General features: G+C 45.1%; 1 protein-coding gene across 2 annotated transcripts in view; it reads right to left on the bottom strand.

Annotated features, from left to right (window-relative positions):
- The window catches only part of elmo3 (engulfment and cell motility 3), a 139,755-nt gene extending 117,581 nt beyond the window's left edge, over positions 1 to 22,174 (bottom strand). Inside the window, exon 1 of one of the 2 annotated variants that reach the window (XM_059992528.1) lies at positions 21,317 to 22,174. The gene's annotated coding sequence lies outside the window, so the exon portion shown is untranslated. The remainder of the gene's footprint in view (positions 1 to 21,316) is intronic. The other variant, XM_059992526.1, reaches the window with a different exon arrangement.
- Positions 22,175 to 23,319: the final 1,145 nt, after the last annotated feature.

The raw sequence follows: 23,319 nt of genomic DNA, 5'->3' as shown, positions 1-23,319 counted from the left end.
TAATGTTGGAGCTATATTGGACCCTGGCCAGACTCCACATGGAGTACTGTGCTCAGTTCTGGTCACCTCACTACAGGAAGGATGTGGAAACTATAGAAAGGATGTACAGGGGATTGCCATGATGTTGCCTGAATTGGGGAGCATGCCTTATGAGAATAGGTTGAGTGAACTTGACTTTTTCTCCTTGCAGCAATGGAGGATGAGAGGTGACCTGATAGAGGTGTACAAGATGTTGAGAGGCATTGATCATGTGGATAGTAAGAGGCTTTTTCCCAGGGCTGAAAAGGCTAACATGAGAGGGCACAGTTTTAAGGTGCTTGAAAGTAGGTACAGAAGAGATGTCAGGGGTAAGTTTTTCTTTTTTTACGCAGAGAGTGGTGAGTGCATGGAATGGGCTGCTGGCAACGCTTGTGGAGGCAAATACAAAAGGGTCTTTTAAGAGACTCTTGGATAGGTACATGGAGCTTAGAAAAATTGAGGTCTATGGGTAACCCTAGATAATTTCTAGTAAGTACATGTTCGGTGCAGCACTGTGTGCTGTAGGTTTTCTATGACTCTATATCAACAGAATATCAAGGTGCAGCCCTTGTTCCATGAAATCTCTCAACACCCATTTTCACCATTCTCCCCAGAAAACGCAGGTAACTAAACAAAAGGAATGTCATCACAGAAGATGATTGGGAGGAGGTTATTCTAAGAGAATGGAGGTTATTCTAAGAGGTCAGGACAAGGGAGATGTTGAGATGTTCTTACTAGGGAGAGTGTTACAAACAAGGAGACATAATTATAAAATATAAGGAGCTGGCCACTTAAGACTGAGGAGTGCACTTGGCTGATGCATTGAGTATAAAAGTTTGAACAGAACTACAGCACAGCACAGGCCCTTTGGCCCACAATGCCATGCCAAGTTTATAACCTAACCCAAGATCAATCTAATTTTTCCCTCATACATCACCCTCCATTCTTCTATCATCCATGTGCCTATCTCGTTGCTCCTAATCTATCAGTCTCAGCCACCACCCCTGGCAGGACATTCCACATACTCACACAACTCCTTGTATAAAAAACTTACTCTCTGCATCCCCCTGTACTTTCATCCAATCTCTTTAAAATTATGCCCCCTCTTATTAGGCATTTCCCCTTGAGGAAAAAACCTCTGGTTATCCACTCGATCTATGTTGCTTATCATCCTGTACACCTCCATCAAGTTACCTCTCATCCTCCTTTGCTCCAAAGAGAAAAGCCTTAGTTCACTCAACCTATCCTCTAAGACATGCGCTCTAATTCAGCCAGTATCTTGGTAAATCTGCCCCCTCTCTATAACGAGGCAACCAGAACCAAACCCGATATTCCAAATGTGGTCCCACCAGTATTGCAACATTACCTCATGGCTCTTGAACTCAGACCACCCCCCCACCCCCCCCACACACACCTTATGCCTTCTTAACAACCCTATGAACTTGCCCTGTTCCAGAAAGTTCTGTGGGCCACATTGCATTGTATGCAGTTCTGGTCACCACATTATAGAAAGCTAAGCTGGAGAGGGCACAGAAAGGATTCAAACTGAATTGGAAAGCTTGATCAGAAGAGATCGGATAGGCTGGGTCTGTGTGCTCTGAACCAAGGGAGGCATGAGAGATGTGTATAACTTTGCAAGATAGGGTAGGTAATCAGCATCTGTTTCCCATGGTGACTGCTTGTCAGTCATATCGACTATGACAGGAAACATGCGGAAAAGCTGATGCTCTGGGGCAGTTCCACTCTCTCGACCTCGGAAGTCCAGGTCCAGTGGTACAAGTTGTCATCACAGCTAGGGAGTTCCCTGGTTGTAGTCGATGGCCATGACTTCTTCTGTGCCTCACCATGCCCTTCACTCTCCATGAAGTGTTGTAGAACCACCTCCTTGACCATTGGATCTCACAGTTGATCTCATCTGCCCAGTTCACCAGAACTGACTTTGGATGCTGTCCCAGTCTCACTACGAGGCCCATGGACTACCCTCATCTGGCTCAGGCCACCTGTCAAAGCAGTATGTGGCCATTGTCACAGGTGAGACTTGAGTGTCCGGTAGGGACAAAGATAAGTGGCCTGCCCCAAAACGGACACAACCAACGCTTCATCAAAGGTGCTACCCCTCCCTGGACACCCCATTCTTACCATGGTAGAGGTATCTAAAGCTGGAGGGTGTAGTTGAAAGATAAGAGGAAGGATGATTAGAGGAGATCTGAGGGGTAAATGTTTTCACACCAAAGGAAATTGATACCTGGAATCTACTGCCAGATGATGTGGTGGAGGCAGGAACAGTAACAACAGTCAGGTGAGACCTGGACAGGTACTTGAATGAGCATCACATAGAGGGACATGTAATTAATGCAGATAAGTGGGTGGAATAGATATAAACGGGCATGATGGTCAGCAGAGGTGTGGTGGAGCGAAGGGCCTATTTTTATGCTGTCCAACTCCATGTTTAAAGTGAAGGTTGATAATATTTGAAAGATTGAGGAATGGAGGATGATGAGGAACTGGCACAGAAGAGAAATGGTGACGAACAGAGATCATGTTGAGTGGTGGGGCAGTGCTTGATGGGGTCAAGTGGCCTCCTCCTGCTCCTATTTCTTTGTCCTTATGCCAAGCTGCCACCAGCACCGGAATGGTAATCAGGAAGTCTCTCTCCGTGTCCTAACATGGAATGCTAAGGAGCAGATGGAAGCATTCTAGAGAAGGAACAGATGAAGAATTAGCATCAGATATCCCCTGCTTGGAGCAGCAGAGCTCTCACCTCCCACTTTGATTGGAATTAGAATTGGTTCATTATTGTCACAAGAACTGAGCTACAGTGCACTCTGCTCTTGCACTCTGTTCACACAGATCACAGTGCACTGAGGTAGAACAAGGTAAAGCAATAATAATTAAGAATACAGTGTAACAATTACAGAGAAAGTACAGTGCAAGTGAAGAATATGGTGCAAACTCATAATGAGGCAGATTGTGAGGTCAAGAGTCTTACTAATCATACTAGGGAACCATTTAACAGTGGGGTAGAAGCTACTCCTGAGCCTGGTGGTACACACTCTTAAGCTGAAGGAGGAGGGGAGAAGAGAGAATCTCTGGGGTGCGTGGAGTCTTTGATTATGCTAACTGCTTTATTGAGGCAGACAGAAATATAGAGAGTTCATGGAGGGGAGGGTGGACCAAATGTGGAAAGAGCTGCTAGCTGAAGTGGTGCATGTGAATTTGGTTACAACATTTAAGAGAAGTTTGGATAAGTAGATGGATGAGAGGGATATGGAGGTGATGGTCCAAGTCTAGGTTGATGGGACTAGACAGAATAACATCTTAGCATAGATTAGATGGGACAAATGGCCTTTTCTGTGCTCTATGATACACGGTAGATGGTGATATATATGTAGGGGACTGAGCAAAAAGTTGTTGGTTAGGAGAAGGATGGGCTGTGGGCACCTTATAATCCATGCAAACATAGACATCTACAGGTTCAGTAGTTTTCACTCAGCTCCCCTCATCCCAGTTTATTCTGGTGATGTCTGTAAACCAGAGATTGGGGTCAAAGGGCCTGTGGGATAGTACACCGAGGAACAGTTGGAGGGAGACTCTGCCAGAGGTTGCTGTTTGAGATAAATCAGGAATGTAAAGGGAGTGCCACGAACAGACAAGTCTAATCCTATTCCGACAAATCATTCCTACCTCCACCCAGAGCAAAACACTCTGATAGTTAACCCATCAGAAAAGCCAGCACGCTTCACAAGGTGTTTACCAGCGACTATGGATGATGGGCAGAGGGTGGGAGGGAGGTCTAATTACAAATGATTAGAGGGAGAGACAGAGAGGGAAAGGGAGAGAGGAAGAGAGTATGAGTGACACACAGAAAGACACCCAGAGGAGAGGGAGGAAGGGGAGAGTGGAGGGGGAGAAAACGGGGAGGGGAAGAATTAAAAGAAGTTTAAAGATCAAAATAAGTTTTATTATCAAAGTACATCAAGTGCACCATATACAGTTCTGAGATACATTTTTCTGTGTGCACACTCAGCAAATCTATAGAATGGTAACTGTAACAGGATCAATGAAAGATCAACCAGAGTGCAAGGGACAACAAACAGTGCAAATGTGAATACAAGTAAATAGCGTGAACATAAAATAACAAGACAAAGAGTGAATGCAAATTAAAGTTTGAAGAGTTAGGAGGGAAACAAGAAGGGGTAGGGATTGGGGGTGCGAGGGTCAGGGAGGGTAACAGAATGGTTGGAGTGGAAGTGGAAAAAGGAGCAAGTGTGGGAAGGCAGCATGGGGGAAGTTAGTCTGGGATGAAGGGAGGTGGGGTGTAGTGAAGAGGAGAATGTGGGGCATGTACAGAGGAAAGGGGGGCAAGGGGAGGGAACAGAGAGAAGTGAGCATTTCAAATTGTCAGGAGGTTAAATACTATTGACAAATTTATTTAAAAAGAGACATTGATGAATGTGTGGTGTGCAATTAGTGGGTGAGGTAGATGAGGAACAACACGAGGAAATCTGCAGATGCTGGAAATTCAAATAACAACACACACAAAATGCTGGAAATTCAAACAACAACACACACAAAATGCTGGTGGAACACAGCAAGCCAGGCAACATCTATGGGGAGAAGCGCTGTCGACGTTTCGGGCCGAGACCCTTCGTGAATCTTAAGCAACACACACACACAGTGCTAGAGGAATCCAGCAGGTCAGGAAGCATCTATGAATGGGAATAAATAGTCATTTCTGGCCGAGACCCTTCATCAGGCTTTGTTTATTCCTCACCATAGACCCTGCCTGACCAGCTGAGTTCCTCTGCATTTTTGTGTATTCCAGCATTCACACGATCAGTGTTTACGATTAGCAACCCTGAATCGTCCCTGACAGCAAGCTCCATCACCCCTACACCCAAGCTGCTAATCCCACAAAATAAAACAGACTTGTGGTGTGCTTCCATTCCTCAAAAAAGTTAATGAGGGAGAGAAATAAAGCCAGGAAACATCATGACTTGTGTTCATGTTATACTTTTCACCACCCAGAGTTCTTGCAAACCAAATGCCACATGTGACACATAATCCCTGATCCCTGGACTGATGTGCAGCAAGCCCCCAGAAAGAGCTATGGACAAACAGGTGAGTGATATTCAGAATCAGCTTTATTATCACTGGCGTGTGACGTGAAATTTGCTAACTTTGCAGCAGCAGTTCAATGCAATACATAATATAGAAGAAAAAACAAAATAAAAATAATAATAAATCAATTACAGTATACCTATATTGAAAAGATTAAAAATCATGCAAGAAACAGAAATATATATTAAAAAAGTGAGGTAGTGTTTAAAATTCCTAATGACCATTTAGAAATCGGATGGCAGAGGAGAGGAAGCTGTTCCTGAATCACTGAGTGTGTGCCTTCAGGCTTCTGCACCTCCTACCTGATGGTAACAGTGTGAAAAGGCCATGCCCTGGGTGCTGGAGGTCCTTAATAATGGACACTGCCTTTCTAAGACACTGTTCCTTGAAGATGTCCTGGGTACTTTGTAGGTTAGTACCCAAGATGGAGCTAACTAATTCTACAACCTTCTGCAGCTCCTTTCTGTCAGAATGCTCTCCACAGTACATCTGTAGAAGTTTTTGAGTGTATTTGTTGACATACCAAATCTCTTCAAACTCCTAATGAAGGATAGTCATTGTCTTGCCTTCTTTATAACTGCATCGATATGTTGGGACCAGGTTAGATCCTCAGAGATCTTGATACCCAGGAATTTGAAACTGCCCACTGTCTCCATTTCTGATCCCTCTATGAGGATTGGTATGTGTTCCTTCATCTTACCCTTCCTGAAGTCCACAATCAGCTCTCTTGTCTTACTGACATTGAGTGCCAGGTTGTTGCTGTGACACAACTCCACTAGTTGGCATATCTCACTCCTGTACGCCCTCTCATCACCACCAATCACCATCATTCTACCAACAATGGTTGTATCGTCAACAAATTTACAGATGATATTTGAGCTATGCCTATAGAGAGAGTAGAGCAGTGGGCTAAGCACACACCCCTGAGGTGCACTAGTGTTGATAGTCAGCAAGGAGATGTTATCACCGATCCGCACAGACTGTAGTCTTCTGGTTAAGAAGACAAGGATCCAACTGCAGAAGCCCAGGTTCTGTAACTTCTCAATCAGGATTGTAGGAATGATGGTAACATAGAAAACATAGAAACATAAAAACCCTAAAATACAGGCCCTTCAGTCCACAATGCTGTGTCAAACATGTACGTATTTTAGAAATTACCCAGAGCCCTCTATTTTTCTAAGCTCCATGTACCTGTCCAGGAGTCTCTTAAAAGACCCTATTGTATCCGCCTCTACTACCGCCGCCGGCAGCCCATTCCAAGCACTTACCACTATCTATGTAAAAAACTTACCCAAACCATCTCCAATGTACCTATTTCCAAGCATCTTAAAACTGTGCCCTCGAGTGTTAGCCATTTCAGGTCACCTCTATCAGGTCACCTCTCATTCTCTGTCGCTCGAAGGAGAAAAGGCCAAGTTCACTCAACCTATTCTCAAAAGGTTGACTCCCCAATCCAGGCAACATTCTTGTAAATCTCCTCTGCACCCTTTCTATAGCTTCCACATCCTTCCTGTAGTGAGGCGACCCAAACTGAGCACAGTATTCTAAGTGGGGTCTGATCAGGGTCCTATATAGCTGCAGCATTACATCTTGGCTCCTAAACTTAATTCTATGCTTGATGAAGGCCTTCCTAACCACAGAGTCAACCTGCGTAGCAGCTTTGAGTGTCCTATGGGCTTGGACCCCAAGATCCCTCCGATCCTCAGTTATTTGGGTTGAACTCCATTTGCCACTTCTCAGACCAGTTTTGCAGCTTTCAATGTCCTGCTGTAACCTCCGACAGCCCTCACACTATCCACAAAACTCCAACCTCTGTGTCATCAACTAATTTACTAATCAATACTGTTAAATACTGAGCTATAGTCGATCAACAGTATCCTGGCACAGGTGTTGGTATTGTCCAGGTGGTCTAAGGCTGTGTGAAGAGCCATTGAGATTATATCTGTCATTGACTATTGTGGTGACAGGCAAACTGTGATGGGTCCAGGTTCTTGCTGAGGCAGGAGTTCAGTCTAATCATGACCAACTTTCAAAGCATGACGTACAAAAAAGCTGGATGAACTCAGCAGGTTGGGCAGCATCTGTTGAAAGAAGCAGTCAACATTTCGGGTTGAGACCCTTCAACCCGAAACATTGACTGCTTCTTTCAACGGATGCTGTCCGACCTGCTGAGTTCATCCAGCTTTTTTGTACGTCTTGATTTGACCACAGCATCTGCAGTGCACTCTCGAAGCATTTCATCACTGTAGATGTGAGTGCTGCCAGGTGATAGTCATTATTCTTCACATTATTCTTCTTAGGCACTGGTATAATCTGTTGCCTTTGTGAAGCAAGTGGGAATTCCACCCATAGCAATGAGAGGTTGACTGAGGAACAGGAGCAGGAAGAGCCAAGATCAACCACTTTGTCTGCAGTCACAGAGGTGTTCACATTTGAATTCCTGATGTGATACTGCAGATCAGTCTATACTTGTCCTTAAACAACTGGGTTAGACCTTGATTATAAAATAAAATTGAAGATAAGCTTTATTCATCAAATGTACATCAAAACATACAGTGAAATGGGTCACTTGTGTCAAATCAAATCGACGAGGATGAGCTGGAGCAGCCGGCAAGTTTTGCCATACTTCTGGTGCCAACAAAGCATGCTTTCAATTTAATTACCCTAACTTGTACATGTGGGAAGAAATCAAAGCACCCAGAGGAAACCCACACAGTTACAGGGAGAACGTACAAGCACCTTACAGGCAGTGGTGGGAATTGAACCCCGATCATACAACTGGTGCTGTTACCATGGCTACATGTCAACATGAAGAAATAATGTGCAAGTTACCACAAAAATCATCATTGAAGGCATAAACTGAAGTGAGCAAGTGATTTATCTTTGAGTTAGCCTAGCTGGGTTGCCAGAATAGCATTGCTTATAAAATTGGCAGACACAGCAGCAGGACTAAAGATTGGGAGCAGTAGAACTCATTCCATGCAGACAGGAGGCACAAGGACTGGTGACCAGCGAGTCAGCAAGACCAGAGTACAAGGCCAAAAATTTGGAGTCCTGAATCAGTAACCACACTCGTCATCACTGAAGCTCAAAGGTCACTCGGAACTCTGGAACTCTACGGACACCTGAGTCTGCAAGTCTCTGTAGCTGAAGCCCGATGTCTGCAAATCCACCAATGCATTTCACTGTATGTTTCAATGTACATGTGATAAACAAATGGATCTGAATTTGTACTGATAAAGAGGCAAGATGGAATATGATTATTGTTAGAAGGTTCTCATGGTACATGATAATAAACTCAACTCGAATTGAGTAGGTACATCAAAAGGATTAGACTACTCAGGATGTGTGAGTCCCTGCAGACAGAGAGAAGAAATTATCATGGGAAACAGTGGAAGAATAAAACAGTTACTTAGGATCTGTCTTCACAGGAAAGATGTTCACATCATGCTGGATGTATGAAAGAATCAAGGATCGCGTGAGAATAATGAACTAGAGGAATGAGGTATTAGTCAAAAATTAGTGTGAAAGAAACTGGGAGCTGCAACACTGAACAATCCATTGACCCTATTCTGATACAGTCAGAATCCCCACCTAAACCAAAAGTCACCCCCTGTTCTCCACAGATGCTTCCCTCCAGTTTTGTTTTAATCCCATGGTATTTATGATCAACATCCTAGACTTTTTGAAAGACCTGGCTTAGGAAATCCTGAGTGCTTTTGTATCATCTCCCAAGGAGCTATGGATTTTGGAATTGTTCTTGTGTACAGGAGGGTAAGAAAGATGACTATTAAAGAGGGGGAAGAGAGAAAATAGGAAAATACAGCCCAGTTGGCTTAATATTACTGATAGGGAAGATGCTGAAATCTGAAATGAAGAAAACAATGTCAGCAGAACAAAACTCATTTACTATGGAGTCTGCACACACCCCTGTTTATATCAACAGTGATGAGGGTCGAGAGCTTCCAATTCCTAGGAGAGAACACCTGTCCTGATCCAATCACATTGATGCAATCACCAAGAAAACTCACCAGTACCTCTTCTTCCTCAGGAGACGAAAGAAATTCGGCTTTTCCCTTTTGACCCTGACCATTTTTTATTGGTACAACATAGAATGCATCCTACATGGATGCATCATGTCTTGTTACTGCAACTGCTCTGAACATAACTGTAAGAAACTGCAGAGAGTTGTGAACACAGTTCAGCACGTCATGGAAATCAGCCTCCCCTCCAAGGACTCTGTCTACAATTCTCAGCGCCTTGTTTAAGTAGCTAACATAATCGAAGATCCCGCCATTCCTGACATTCTCTCTCCTCCCATCAAGCAGGAGGTAGAACAGCTTGAAAACATGCATGCCTTCCTTCAGAAGCCACAGCACTTAAGTACAGAATTGAGGCATCATATTACAAAGGTACAAGTCACTGGGGATACCATAGTTGGAGTATTGTTTAGATACGATGCCATCCTATAGTTAGGATGGAAAGATTCATGACCACATTACTAGGATTGGAGAGCTTGAGTTATGAGCAAAGACTGGAAACTGGCTGTTTGCCCTAGAGTGCAGGAGGCTGAGGGCTGACCTTGGAGAAGTTTATAAAATCATGAGGAGCACAGATAACACAGACATTCGCTGTCATGGATGGAGAGGATGAGCTTCGAGGGATATGGGCCAAATGCAGGATTAGCTCAGGTAAACAACTTTGTCACATGGATGAGCCTGTTTCTGCACTGATCCTCATTCCCTGCCATCAGTGTGACAGGGATTGCAGACGTGTACACGAGGAAGAAAACAGGAGAATACCTGGACACGGGGGAACAAAGCAGACCAGTACTGACCAGTATTAGTCATTGTAATTGTATAAGCTGCCAAGAGAGAGATAACTTTTATTTTGGCCTGATTATCAAAACTCCAGCCACCCCACTGATGGCATAGAGAAAACTATTTTACTACCTCAGGGACACAGTGAGCCATGACTGGCATGCTCGCTAAAGAACGGAAGCTGCAGAGACTGCTTACACATAGCTTTGCCCTCAAAGTTAATTTGGCCACAACCGACTGAGTCATCAAAACAAGTGTTTGCATTGATACTAGATGCTCAATCCAATTTCTACCTCAGCCTGCTTAAACCACTGAGAAAGGGACAGAATTTTAATGAGGAACATTGGGGGGAGAAGAGATAGTCTGAAAGTCTGCTGTCCATGTTTGTGTGTCTCTCTTCCCCCCTTCTCTCTTTAAGGGAATCTGGGTGAAGGGTCAAGGCCTTCAGTGGATGACATAACCAATGTAAGGGTGCGGATGTGAAGCTTGAAGGGCCAGTTGGACTCAGACCTTTGAGGTCTTGTTATTGTTGATGGAGGGGCAGAGTGTGTGGCACAGCTCATCTATCTCACACACCCCCCCCACCCAGTGACGCATATTCAATCCTGACGTCGTGTTGTCTATGTGGGTATCTGCACATTCTCCCCATTACCGCCTCTTTCCTGCAAAGACGTGGTTTGATCGACCGCTGTATACTTCCTCTGGCGTGTGGATAAGTGGCAAAATCTGGGGTGAGGTTTCAGGAATATAGGGGCAATGGAATGGGGTTGGTTGTAAATGGATGCATAATGGCCAACATGGAGTCGTCGGACTGAAGAGCCTGCGCCCAGCTGTTCGCCTGTACGACTCGCAATGGGAGGTTCGGAGCAACAAAGAAGTACTGGGAGGAAACAAGACAGAGTGTCCATAAGGCAGAAATAGAGGAGTGCAAAGATGAGTTACATAGGGGGACAAGCAGGGAGGGGAGAAAGGACTGAGGTGAAACAAGCATTCTAGAAAGAGTAGATAAAACCTACTGGAAGTAACAGCAGGCTATTGTCTCAGTGAGACTGAGAGACTTGATTCCTGCACATTGGTTGTTTGCCTTTCTTTATATATAATTTTTTATACAAATTCTATTATATTTCTGTATTTTCCTGTGAATGCCACAAGAAAAAGAATCTCAAGGTAGCATAGGAACACACTCAAAATGCAGGTGGAACGCAGCAGGCCAGGCAGCATCTATAGGAAGTACAGTCGACATTTTGGGTTGAGACCCTTCGTTTCGGCCCGAAACGTTGACTGTACTTTTTCCTATAGATGCTGCCTGGCCTGCTGCATTCCACCAGTATTTTGTGTGTGTTGCTCGAGTTTCCAGCATCTGCAGATTTCCTCTTTCGTGTTTGCGCTCAGGGTAGCATATGCTGCTACATAAATTTACAGAATTTGAGAATAAATTTAGTTTGGCTTTAACAAGTGCCACAGGAGCTGAATGACTGATGACAGAGCTGAGATGGCCAGTGTGATTCCAATATAATTTACAGATTGCAATGATTCTACAATAGAAGTTTATCAAGATTTATAGGAAGATCTTGAGCAGCTGGATAAGTGGGCCAAAAAAAGGCAAATAGCTTTCAAATTGAGCAAGTGTGAAGTATTGCACTTTGGGAAGTTAAGTCAAACTAGGGTAGGATTTACACAGCGAATGGTGGGGCATTGGGGAGTGTTGTAGAACGGAGGGACGTCTAGGGCAGCTCCATCAGGGCTGTGTTGTCAGCTCGTCGCTGTTCACACTGCTGACGCAGGACTACTGTTTGGTTCAGTTTTAACTACATCACTAAGTTCACTGAGGGAGTTGGCCTCATCAGTAACATACAGGGAGGAGGTAGAGCAGCTTGTGGACTGGTGCAAACACAATGACTAGAGTCTCAACACGTACAAGACTAAAGAGATTATTGTGGACTTCAGGAAGGTACAGGCGGACCACTCCTGACTGCATGTCAACAGCTTCTCCATGGACCGGGTCAGGGGCACCAAGTTTCTTGGAGTCGAGAAAGCACAGCAGCACCTCCACTTCCTGAGGAGACTGAGGAAAATGAGGCTCCCCACCACCTTCTGCCGGAACACTGTCAAGAGTGTCCTGACCAGTATCACTGTCTGGTATAGGAACTGTCCACAAGACCTTACAGCAGATTATGAGAACTGCTGAGAGAAACATCAGAGTTGCTCTCCCCACCATCCAGCAGATGCACTTAATGCAAGATGTGAAAGTTCAAAGGACATTTAGACAGGTATACGGATATGAGGGAAATGGAAGGATATGGACAGTGTGCATGAAGAGAGTTTGGTTGGCCACTTGATTACTAATTTAATTGGTTCAGCACAACATTGTGGGCTGAAGGGCCTGTTCCTGTACTCTACTGTTCTATGTTCCATGTTTAAGAGCTGCTTTCACAGAGCCCTCAGCATTGTCAAGGATCCATCTCTTTGACCTCCTACCATCATGCAGAAGGTACCACAGTACAAGAACAAGGGCTGTTAGGCTGGGTAATGGCATCTTCCCCTTCCCCCAGGCTGTGAGACTTCTGAACACACTGCTACTACCCAGTACACATTACTTCTGACAGTGCCAGTAACACTAGTGTATATTTAACTACACGCTGTATAAGCACTGTAGGTCAGCTTCTCCATTTACAGCATCTTTTATTACCTGTTAATATTACTGCATTAATATTCTTTTTTATAATGCAGGTAACACATGTACACCTTGATCCCAGAGGAACGCTGTTTCATTTAGTTATATACATGAATGACAAACTTGAACATGGGCTCAGATCAAAATCAAAGTCAGGCCATTTGGCCCATCAAGTCGACTCTGATATTTCATCATGGCTAATTTATGATCCCTCTCAACCTCATTCTGCTGCCTTCTCACCGCAACCTTTGATGCCCTGACTAATCAAGAACATTTCAACTTCAGTTGTAAATATCAATTATAAAAACTGTAACACTTAAGAGTAGCTTGGAAACTTGCACAAATGTTTGGAGGGTTGAGATCTGGGTGCAGGTATTTGGGACGAGGCTGGCATGGACTAGATTGGCTGAAGAGCCTGTTCCTGTGTTGTAGAGTTCTATGATATCCTAATACGCTTGGGATGCCTTCTGGACTGGAGGGAGGGGACAAGGTTACTTCTCAGGCCGATTTAAGAACGAATCTCAACTGCGCACTTCCCACAACTGGACTATTTCAGAAGTTTAGGACCAAATGGTGAAGGCCAGAAAAGCAGATCTCCCACACCCTGAGGAAGTACATAAATAAGAGAAAGCAGAACTACCTGCTAATTTCTCTTCAAACTCAGAGTCACCAAGTGCCACATTAAAACAAGAACTAAAATACACCGTGGGAAAAAAACAAACTCTCACTTCTTTACCTTGATTATTTGATATTCAAGAAACGGGAACAGCATCAACTGAGGAGAGAATGGTGGTGCTGCTGCCTCAGCTCTCCAAAAGCCCCAGTTCAATCCCAATATCTGGTGCTGTCTCTGCAGAGTTTGCATGCTCTCTCTGTGGCCTTGTGGATATCCTCAGCTCCTCCTGCTTCCTCACACATCTCAAAGGCATCAGGATTGGGGGGTTAATTGGCCACTGTGAAGTTTTATGGCAAAGAGAAGTTACTTTGAGGGAAAATCAGCTGCAGGGGAGCAGGGAAATGGGGGGGGGGGAAGAATCAGACTGATTGGATTGCTTCTCTGGTAACTGGCCTAGATCAATGGGTCAAATGAACTTATAAAACATAAAAGAATACACAAACAGGCCCATGATGTTGTTTTTAAATTTTATTTATTTATTGAGATACAGCATAAAATAGGCCCTTCTGGCCCTTCAAGTGTGCTGGTCAGCAAGCCCCAGATTTTACCCCAGCCTAATCACAGGACAATTTACAATGACCAATTAACCTAACAACCAGTACGTCTTTCGACTGGGGGAGGAAACCGGAGCACCCAAAGGAAACTCACACAGTCACGGGGAAAACAACTCCTTACAGGCAGCGATGGGAAATGAACCCGGGTCACTGGTACTATAAAGTGTTGTGCTAACTACTATGCTACCATGTCGTGGGAGTGTTACTTGTCCTGTGAGTTTCTCATGAGCATGAGAGAACCAGCTTCGTGCGAACCCAAAGAATGGTTCTGTATGTATCGAAGTGACTGACGTGAAGTGTGGCAAGCACTTTTGGTTAACCCCTGCATGGTCTCGGGTGTGTGGTGACCACCTCCAGCGAAAGGTCAGTTACTTTGAGAAATCTTATTCTTTGGGATCTCTTTGGAAAAGGCATTTAGCGGCTGGGATCTGTGTCAGCAGTTTCGGCTTTCTTCGAGCATCGATCCAAAGCTGGTTCAGGAAGCTTCTCCTCTCCCTTACTTCATGAATCATATGGACTTATTAAACTACCACTTTAAGACTGTGCTTGAATAAGAATTGTTAAGAATTATCTCTGTTCAACTGTTTGATAACCATAGATGCATAACACTGTTAACTTCTGTTTAAGTTAGTCGTTTGTTTACTTTTCAATGTTTTTCGAGCAGAGGTTAATAAATTTTGTTGTTCATTTATGGAAACCTGACTCAATTTCATATCTACTGCTGCTGGTGCGTAACAGGACGTAAAGGCTTTCCAGTCCAGTGGACATTTCTGTTGAACACAGTTCTAATGCGCTATTTTTAAAGATGCTACACAATGTAATCATTAACTACACTGGTAAGAATCCTGCCATTAACCGTGTAATCTGCCTTCAAGTTTGATCTGCTGCACCCTCTCTCAAGATCCACACTATATCTACAATGGAGCGATGAGAACCAAATACAGTACTCCAGATGTGGTTATAAATCTGCAACCAACTCCATGACTCTTGAACTGAATGCACTATTGTTAAGGACGTTACACAGTTACAACGGGAGTATTCCAGGCAACCTGAGACACTTTAGGGAAGAACAAATCAGGCTGTTTTAAAGGGTTGGCACTGAACAGATCAGATGGTTTTGAAAGGACAAATAGAACCAGGTCTCTGGTGATTGAAAGGGATCATGAGAAAGGAGCACAGAAAGCAGCACTCAGCGGGCTTAGTGCCAAACTATAGGAAATTCTGAACAGTCATGGCGTCTGTAGCAGGCACATTTCAAAAAGTGACTGCATACAGTGATAAACGCAGAGGAGTAGGCCCTTCAGACCAATGACTCCATACCAAGCAGGATCTCTACTCGAGCTGGTCCCATTCCCCTGCATTTAGCCCATGTCACTCCGAACCTTTCCTCACCAAATATTACCACTCAACTTCCTTTTAAATCTTCTCCCTCTCATTTTAAATCTATTCCCTCTCCCCAGAGGAGCTCAGCAGCTCAGACAGCAGCTATTCAGGAATCAGACCGAATCATCAACTGGTTATTCCCTTCCATAGATGTTGCCTGACCTGCAGAGTTTCTCCAGCATTTTGTGTGTACTGCTCTGCAGAATCTCATGTATTTAAAAAAAGAGGCTAGCCAGGAAGAGGCAGTGATTGGGAAATGCTTCAAAGGAGGAAGAAAAACCAGGAGGTTCAGAGGCCTCCAGTTGTGAGAAATAACAAAACAATGAATCAGACCAGCACAAATTACAATGAGTCATTTCAACACAGGAAGGATTCAGGATGCAATTGCTCCCCTGATGAAGCCAATAACTGCCTGATCAAGGCAATGATCCAATCCACCATTGCTTCAGAATACCATTGGTGTTCTACATGCATTGCTTCATCTTAAGATTGTACTTTACCACTTTACAAGTTAATGATTGAGAGAAGGAATGTGATAAGCAAGAAAATATGCTATTCATCCTTCACAGAGTAAGATCCTATGAAATGGCTGAATGGTTTTGTTCCTGGACAATCTCTGTATTTCTCCCAATGTCCTTTACACAGAGTGTGGTAGGCGAGTGGAATGCCCCTACAGAGTGGGGCATTTACACACAGTGGAATGGATAGTGGTATAGGTCCGGTTCGGAGACTGGCAGTTGATTAAAAGTCAAAAAGTTAAGCCCCAATTTGCAAATCTCAACAAGTCTGTTGGGGAAGTCAGGGCGAGTTGTCGGCGAACCCACAAAGCAATCTCTCCTGGGGTTAGCAGACTGTGTGGATGGATGAGTGGCTGCTCAGCATGCTCTGTTGTTCAGCCGGCTCTGTTGGTGCCAGAACGTGTGCCGACCCTTGTGAGCGGCCCCCAGCACATCCTTGGCTGTGATGGTCGTTTACCATAAACAACACATTTCACTCTCTATGTCAATGCACATGTGATAAATAAACCTAAATCTAACATTTGTAAAAACCAACGTAATCTTTGGAATACTTTTGTCATCTTCAAGATTTAAGTAACTTCCAGAGGACCACGCACAGTACAACACAGGTACAGACCCTTTGGCCCACGATGTAGCTGTCGAACGTGATGCCACATTAAACTAAATCACTTTTGCTTGTACATGTGCCACACCATAAAAATAGGCTCTTCGGCCCATCTAGTGTGAGCCACATTATTACTCTGCCCGGTCCCATCTGTACTTGGACCATAGCGCTCCATACCCCTCCCACCCATGTATTTAGAAACATGGAAAACCTACAGCACAGTACAGGCCCTTCAGCCCACAAAGTTGTGCCGAACATGTCCCTACCTTAGAAATTACTAGGTTTACCCATAACCCTCTATTTTTCTAAGCTTGTACCTATCCAAAAGACCCTATTGTATCCGCCTCCACCACCATTCCCGGCAGCCCATTCCATGCACTCACCACTCTCTGAGTAAAAAACTTACCCCTGACATCTGCTCTGTACCTACTCCCCAGAACCTTAAACCTGTGTTCTCCTGTGACAGTCATTTCAGCCCTTGGAAAAAGCCTCTGACTATCCACACAATCAATGCCTCTCATCATCTTATACACCTCTGTCAGGCCACCTCTCATCCTCAGTCACTCCAAGGAGAAAAGGCCGAGTTCACTCAACCTATTCTCATAAGGCGTGCTCCCCAATCCAGTCAACATCCGTGTAAATCTCCTCTGCACCCTTTCTATGGCTTCCACATCCTTCCTGTAGAGAGGCGAACAGACTTCTCCAGATTTATCCAAATTTCTCTTTAATGTTGAAATTGAACTCCCATCCATCACTTTCGATGGCAGCTCATTTCACACTTCCTATCCCGAGTGAAGTTGTTCCCCTTAAATAGTTCGCCTTTCACCCTTAATCACCTTCTATAAACTTCCCCCTCTAACCTTACTAGATATTTCCATCCTAAGGAGAAGACTGACTGTCCACATTATCTCTGCCTCTCATAATTTTATAAACTTCTATCAAGTCTCTCCAAATCACCAAAGGGAAAAAAATGCAGGTTTGTCTAACCTCTCATTATAGCTCATACCTTCCAATCCAGTCAGCAACCTGGTAAATCTCCTCTCTGCACCCTGTCCAAAGCCTTCATATCCTTCCTTGGGAGAGATTTACCAGGTTGCTAAGAGGATTGGAGGATATGAGCTTTAAGAAGAGGGGAATCACCTCATAGGTCCTACCCTGCAAACCAGAACTGCTCCAATTCATATAAATGGGACACTTAGCCAATGCCTCACTGGGGAGAGGAGAACAATGCTGTGGGAAACCACCACTTTGCAACTCCACTACAAATCAAGCCACTTAGAACCATAGAACACTACAACACAGTAAAAGCCCTTCAGCCCTCCATGTTGTGCCAACCCATATAATCCTTAAAAAAAAGTACTAAACCCACACTACCCTATAACCCTCCATTTTTCTTTCATCCATGTGCCTGTCCAAGAGGCTCTTAAAATACCCCAAATGTTTTAGCCTCCACCACCATCCCTGGCAAGTCATTCCAGGCACCTGTGTAAAAAAACTTACCCCTGATGTCTCCCCTAAACTTCCCTCCCTTAATTTTGTACATATGCCCTCTGGTGTTTGCTTTTGGTGCCCTGGGAAACAGGTACTGACTATCCACCCTATCTATGCCTCTCATAATCTTGTAGATCTCTATCAAGTCCCCTCTCATTCTTCTATGGTCCAAAGAGAAAAGTCCCAGCTCTGCTAACCTTGCTTCATATGTCTTGTTCTCCAAACCAGGCAACATCCTGGTAAATCACCTCTGCACCCTCTCCATAGCTTCCACATCCTTCCTATAATGAGGTGACCAGAATTGAACACAATATTGAACACAAAATTGAACACTTCTCCACTTGTCACCAGCATTAACACCAGAGCAGAAGTAGGGGCCTCACTAGTCAAAGAAAGCACCTCTTCACCGACTCAAGGTTAATGTTCAGCAAATGCCACCTATATAGAATTACACAGGTTGGTTTTCTCTGGGTGCTCCAGTTGCCTCCCACATTCCAAAGATGTACGAGTTGGGGTTAGTAAATTGTGGGATTGCTACACTGGGACTGGAGGCACAGAGACACTTGTGGGCTTCGCAGCACAGACGTCACTGATTTGATTTGATGGAAAATGACACATTTCACTGCATGTTTTGATGGGCTTGTGACAAATAAAGTTAATCTTGTAATCGATCCCACTGCTACATTTGAAGAAATGCACTTTCCTGGCCAACTATTGTTTCACTGTCTCTACATGGAAGGTTTCTCGCCCATCATAATGTTTCTGCGCACAAATTAGCTACCACAATGCATTGGGAATTTTTGAAGTTGTGAAAGGCAATATTTAAATAAAAGCTCTGTTTGGTTGCTGTCCTAAAACTAAGGACAGGGAAGACAGTTCTGCTGGGGGAGTCCACTGTCTCACAATGTGCCTACTAGTTTACGGGTGATACGTATGAGCCAACTCTGCAGCCGGCAGACAGGCAGTCTGTGGCCAACCTGCAATGCCTCAAGAACAACCAGAGTGAGCATATCATCACATCATCATATCATCACGGTGATGTCCATATCAACCCTCGGTGGATCCTGAACTCAGCCTTTTATACACTACCGGGACTGTAATTCGAGCTGTGGGAGAGTCGGGACAGAGAAGCCTTGCTTTAGGGCATATACAGGGCTTTGAAGTACCAGATTCATACCTCACTGAACCTGAATCACAATACTGACCCTTCAGGGCAACAACTGATCAAGGCTCTCTCAGTCTTGACCCTTATTTCTCATCTCTCTCTGGGTCATGGGAGCTATAATGGTAGACTAGAGCCCGAAGTCATGGCTTATGGATGAAAGGTGAGATATTTATGGGGAACGTGAGGGTGAACTTCTTCACTCAGAGGGTGGTGAGAGTGTGGAATGATCTGCCAGCGGAAGTGGTGGATGTGGGTTTCATTTCAACACTTAAGAGAAATTTGGGTAAGTACGTGGATGAGAGGGTTATCAAGGGCTGTGGTTCAGGTGCAGGTCGATGGGACTAGGCAAAATAATAGTTCGGCGTAGACTAGATGTCCGAAGGGCTTGTTTCTATGCAGTATTTGTTGAGACTGAGCAGAAATGTTTTTATACAGTGCACCAACTTCGAACATCTGTCAACAACTTTGCAGCCTACTCGCACACGGGAACACAATAGTGGCCAATTAAACCTTCCTTTTGCAGCCAAAGGAAGGATAACATTAACCAATGCCATTTCAGAACTGTGGCATCTGATGTATTTGTTGAATACATGCAACTGAAACAGAGCACCTACAACGGTGCTGAGCTCCCTCAGTACTGCTCTGGACTGTCTGCAGATCACTTTCCTTTCCCTGGGTTCACTGGGACACTGCTGCAAGTTATCAGGGGAGATAGGATCATAGAGTATTACAGGCCCATTGGCTCATCTAGTCTGCAGGGAGCTGATTTTCTACCTGCACCAGACCCCAGTTATCCATGTTGGCACTTCTCTTAAAAGTTACAATTGACCTTGCATCTACCGCTTGCTTCCACACTTGCATCATCCTCTGAATGAAGAAGTTTCCCTCACATGCCTCTCCAATATTTCACCTTTCACCACAGCCTCTCATTCTCGTCTCACCTAACCTGTGGGGAAAAATGCCTGGATGCATTCACTCTATCTATAACGGTGTATCCTATCCCGCTGAAGAGGCAGGTTGGAGCCAGCTGCCAGAGGAAGTGGCCTCAGCAAGTATAATAACACCATGTAAAGGACTTTGGCCAGGTACATGGATGAGAAACGTTTAGAAGGACCAGCCGCAGGCAAATATAATTAGCTTAGGTCAGAATGGACTAGTTGATCCAAAAGGCCTATTTCTAGATGGTAAAGGAAGATCACGGTCTGCACGGGGGTCCATGACTCATTCCTCATCAGTGTACTTGATCAAGTTGTGAAGAGAAGCAGGACTCCCTCTGAAACCAGCCACTTCCCACACACTCAGATTTCATTAGCTCCCACTTCCTCATTTTCACCAAGCTCACCCTTATTTTCAAGGTACCCGTTTCCACGGCAGCATCTACCCGAGAGTCTGTAAAACGGAGGGGAACCCCCGGCTGAAGCCGGCAAGCCCGGCCTCCTGTCGCTTTCCAACTCATGTGTTGCAGGTAAGGGGAGGGGGGTAGAAGGGAGGTGAGGGATCGAGCGGAGGTGGGGGAGGTGGGGGAGGAGGGGAGGGAGAAGTGGGAACAGGGGAGGATGGGGGGGATGAAAGAAGGGCGGAGAAAATGGGAAGTGCAGAGGAAGGGTGAGAGGGAGTGGGGGAAGGGAGGAAGGAGAAAGGGGACGGGACAGAGAATGAACAGGTCAGGAGGGAGTTAGCCGTCCAGAGGCACATTTCGAAGAGACGTGTGGGTTCAGCAGCTCCCAAACCCGTTAAACTGCAAAGACAAAGCAGCTTACAACCCTCTCGAGTCCCGCCCACTGCCCACCCCGGGATCAGAGATCCAGGAGACGGGTGGTCTTGCAGGCACAGTCCGATCCCAGCCCACCCACTCAGACAGGTTCAGCTGCATTAATACAATAAGAACACAGCCAAAGAAGCCCTACTACAAATTCGTCAATCCGCCACAGGTCGGAAAGAGAATCATTCCTGGAGACAGAGAAAAGTTTCAAGTATTCGAAAAGTTTCAAAAAGTTGCAGAGGCCGCAAGGGATAGTGCAGAGTTCTGATTTTAAGATTATTGTCCAATATATATACAAGTGCCCCGCCTTTGTACTGTGTCCCAGCTCTGTTACACAGCCAGACAGTATCTGTCTCCCTCTGACTTCCATTGGTCTGGGGTGGGTGACAGGAGCTAAGCGCCGGATCCTGGCTCCCGCTCTGGCCGCCTCTCCCTCTCTCTCCAGCCAGCTCCAGGCCGTGTCTGTCCCCTCCGACACCCACTCATCCACCTCGCCCAGCTTCCCATCCCGGCGGGAAAGCGCCTCTTACCGGAGCGAAGTCCTCGGGGACCGGGTGAAAACGGGATCCCACAGAGAGTTTGGAGACAGCCCGGGCGTTGGGAACCCAGATGCTGCGGGGACCGTGTCCTCTGGGACCGGGACTTGGCTTCCGGGTTAGAAATGAACACCCGCCAGCTCCTCCTACCGGCTGCACGGAGGCTGGCGGGCAGTCTCATCAGCCCGGGCCGACAGTCCGCTCCGTGGGCTGACCACGTTCAGCTTAAAGCTGAGTCCGCAGTTTCCACTGACGCTGACACTCTTTCTGGTCTTCACTGGAGTTGATTGTTCCGCCTCATTTTCAACACCTCTGCTCTCGCCCATCGTGTACCCAGTACCCGTACAGTATGTTCCGCATCACACGTCTTGATATTCCTGACTCCGCATGTCATTTAGAACTTTGACAAGTAGTGGAGAATCACGGCCTAGTATGGAAACACCAATACCTTTGAACGGGAAATCCCACAAAAAGTGGTGGGTTTGGCCCAGTTGAGCATTGAGCGCATCTACATGAAACGCTGTCGCAAGAAAGCAGCAACCATCATCAGAGATCCCCAACGCTCTGGTCGTACTCTCATCTCACTGATGCCATCAGCCTCAGGACTCGCATTACCAGGTTCAAGAACAGTTACTACCCCCTCGATCATCAGGCTCTTGAACAAAAGGGGATAACTTCACTCGCCCCATCATTGCCATCTTACTTTAAGGACTTTTTATCTCATGTTCTCTTTATTTATTGCGATTTCTTTATATTTGTATTTGCATAATTTGTCTTCTGCACTCTGGTTGATCTTTAATTGATCCTGTTACAGTTATTATTGTAGAATTGCTGAGCATGCCCACAGGAAACAGAATCTCAGGGTTGTGTACCATGAGAAATGTGTACTGTACTTTGATAATAAAGATTACTTTGAACTTTACTGAAATCTATTGTTTCCCCAACATGCATGTTGTATGTTCCCATCACCTCTTTATTCCCTATCATAATCAAATGTTCCCTGTCACCCACATTGCATGATCTTCACAACTCATGATAGCCAGGTAGATTTTTGATCTTTCCTTGTGTCTCCTTATATGGGGCGGTGTCAGATTTTGATAACATCCATCACCATTCATCATCATCAAGGACTCCAACATTCCAGGCCATGCTCTCTTCTTACTGTTGCCATCAAATAAGAGGTACTTGGGTCCCACACCAGCAGTTATTACTCTACAACCATCAGGCTCCTGAACTAGCGTGGATAACTGAACTGATTCTACCTACAGGCACACGCTGAAGGCCTTGTGGGGGAGGGGGGAAGAGAACGTGACCCAGTTGGGATGTGACAAACACAGGAGGACAAATAGCATTGAATTGCAGTGAGATTCATGAGAAAATTCCAACTAGATGTTAGTACTGTGCTTCACTTCGGACAACCGATTATCAGAAAGAAGGCACTGGATGCACAGCAGATTGGGAAACCCATTCCCGAGAAACCTCGGGACCATCTTCCTCCCATGGGACATTAATAGCAAGGCTAAAAAATAGAACCCCTGTATGTGCACATTTGTTGGATTCCTCCTGGTATTCTACCTTCTCATTGAGCCTATTTTCAGAATCAGGTTTATTGTCACTGGCATAAGTCACAAAAATATTGTTTAGTTTAGCAGTACAGTGCAGGCTTAACAAATTACTATAACAAGTTAAAAAGATACAATAAAAAGAACCAGAAAGCTAGTGTTCATGGGTTGTGGACCATTTAGAAATCTGATGGCAGAGGGGAAAAAACTGATCCTAAAACACTCAGTGCAGGACTTAAGGTTCCTCTACTTCCACCCTGGTGATAATGAGAAGAGGGCATGTCCTGGATGATGAGGCTCCTTCACGATGGAGACTGACTTCTTGAGGCACTGCAGATTGAAGTGGGATTGATGGTGGTAAGTCTTGCACCTGTCTTGAAAGCCTCTTTTGATTCTGCACTTCGGCACCTTCATATCAGAAAGGAATGTAACTAG

The sequence above is a fragment of the Hypanus sabinus genome, chromosome 17 (assembly GCF_030144855.1).
Source record: "Hypanus sabinus isolate sHypSab1 chromosome 17, sHypSab1.hap1, whole genome shotgun sequence".
Taxonomy (NCBI): Eukaryota; Metazoa; Chordata; class Chondrichthyes; order Myliobatiformes; family Dasyatidae; genus Hypanus; species Hypanus sabinus.
This window is presented reverse-complemented; position numbering and strand designations above follow the sequence as displayed.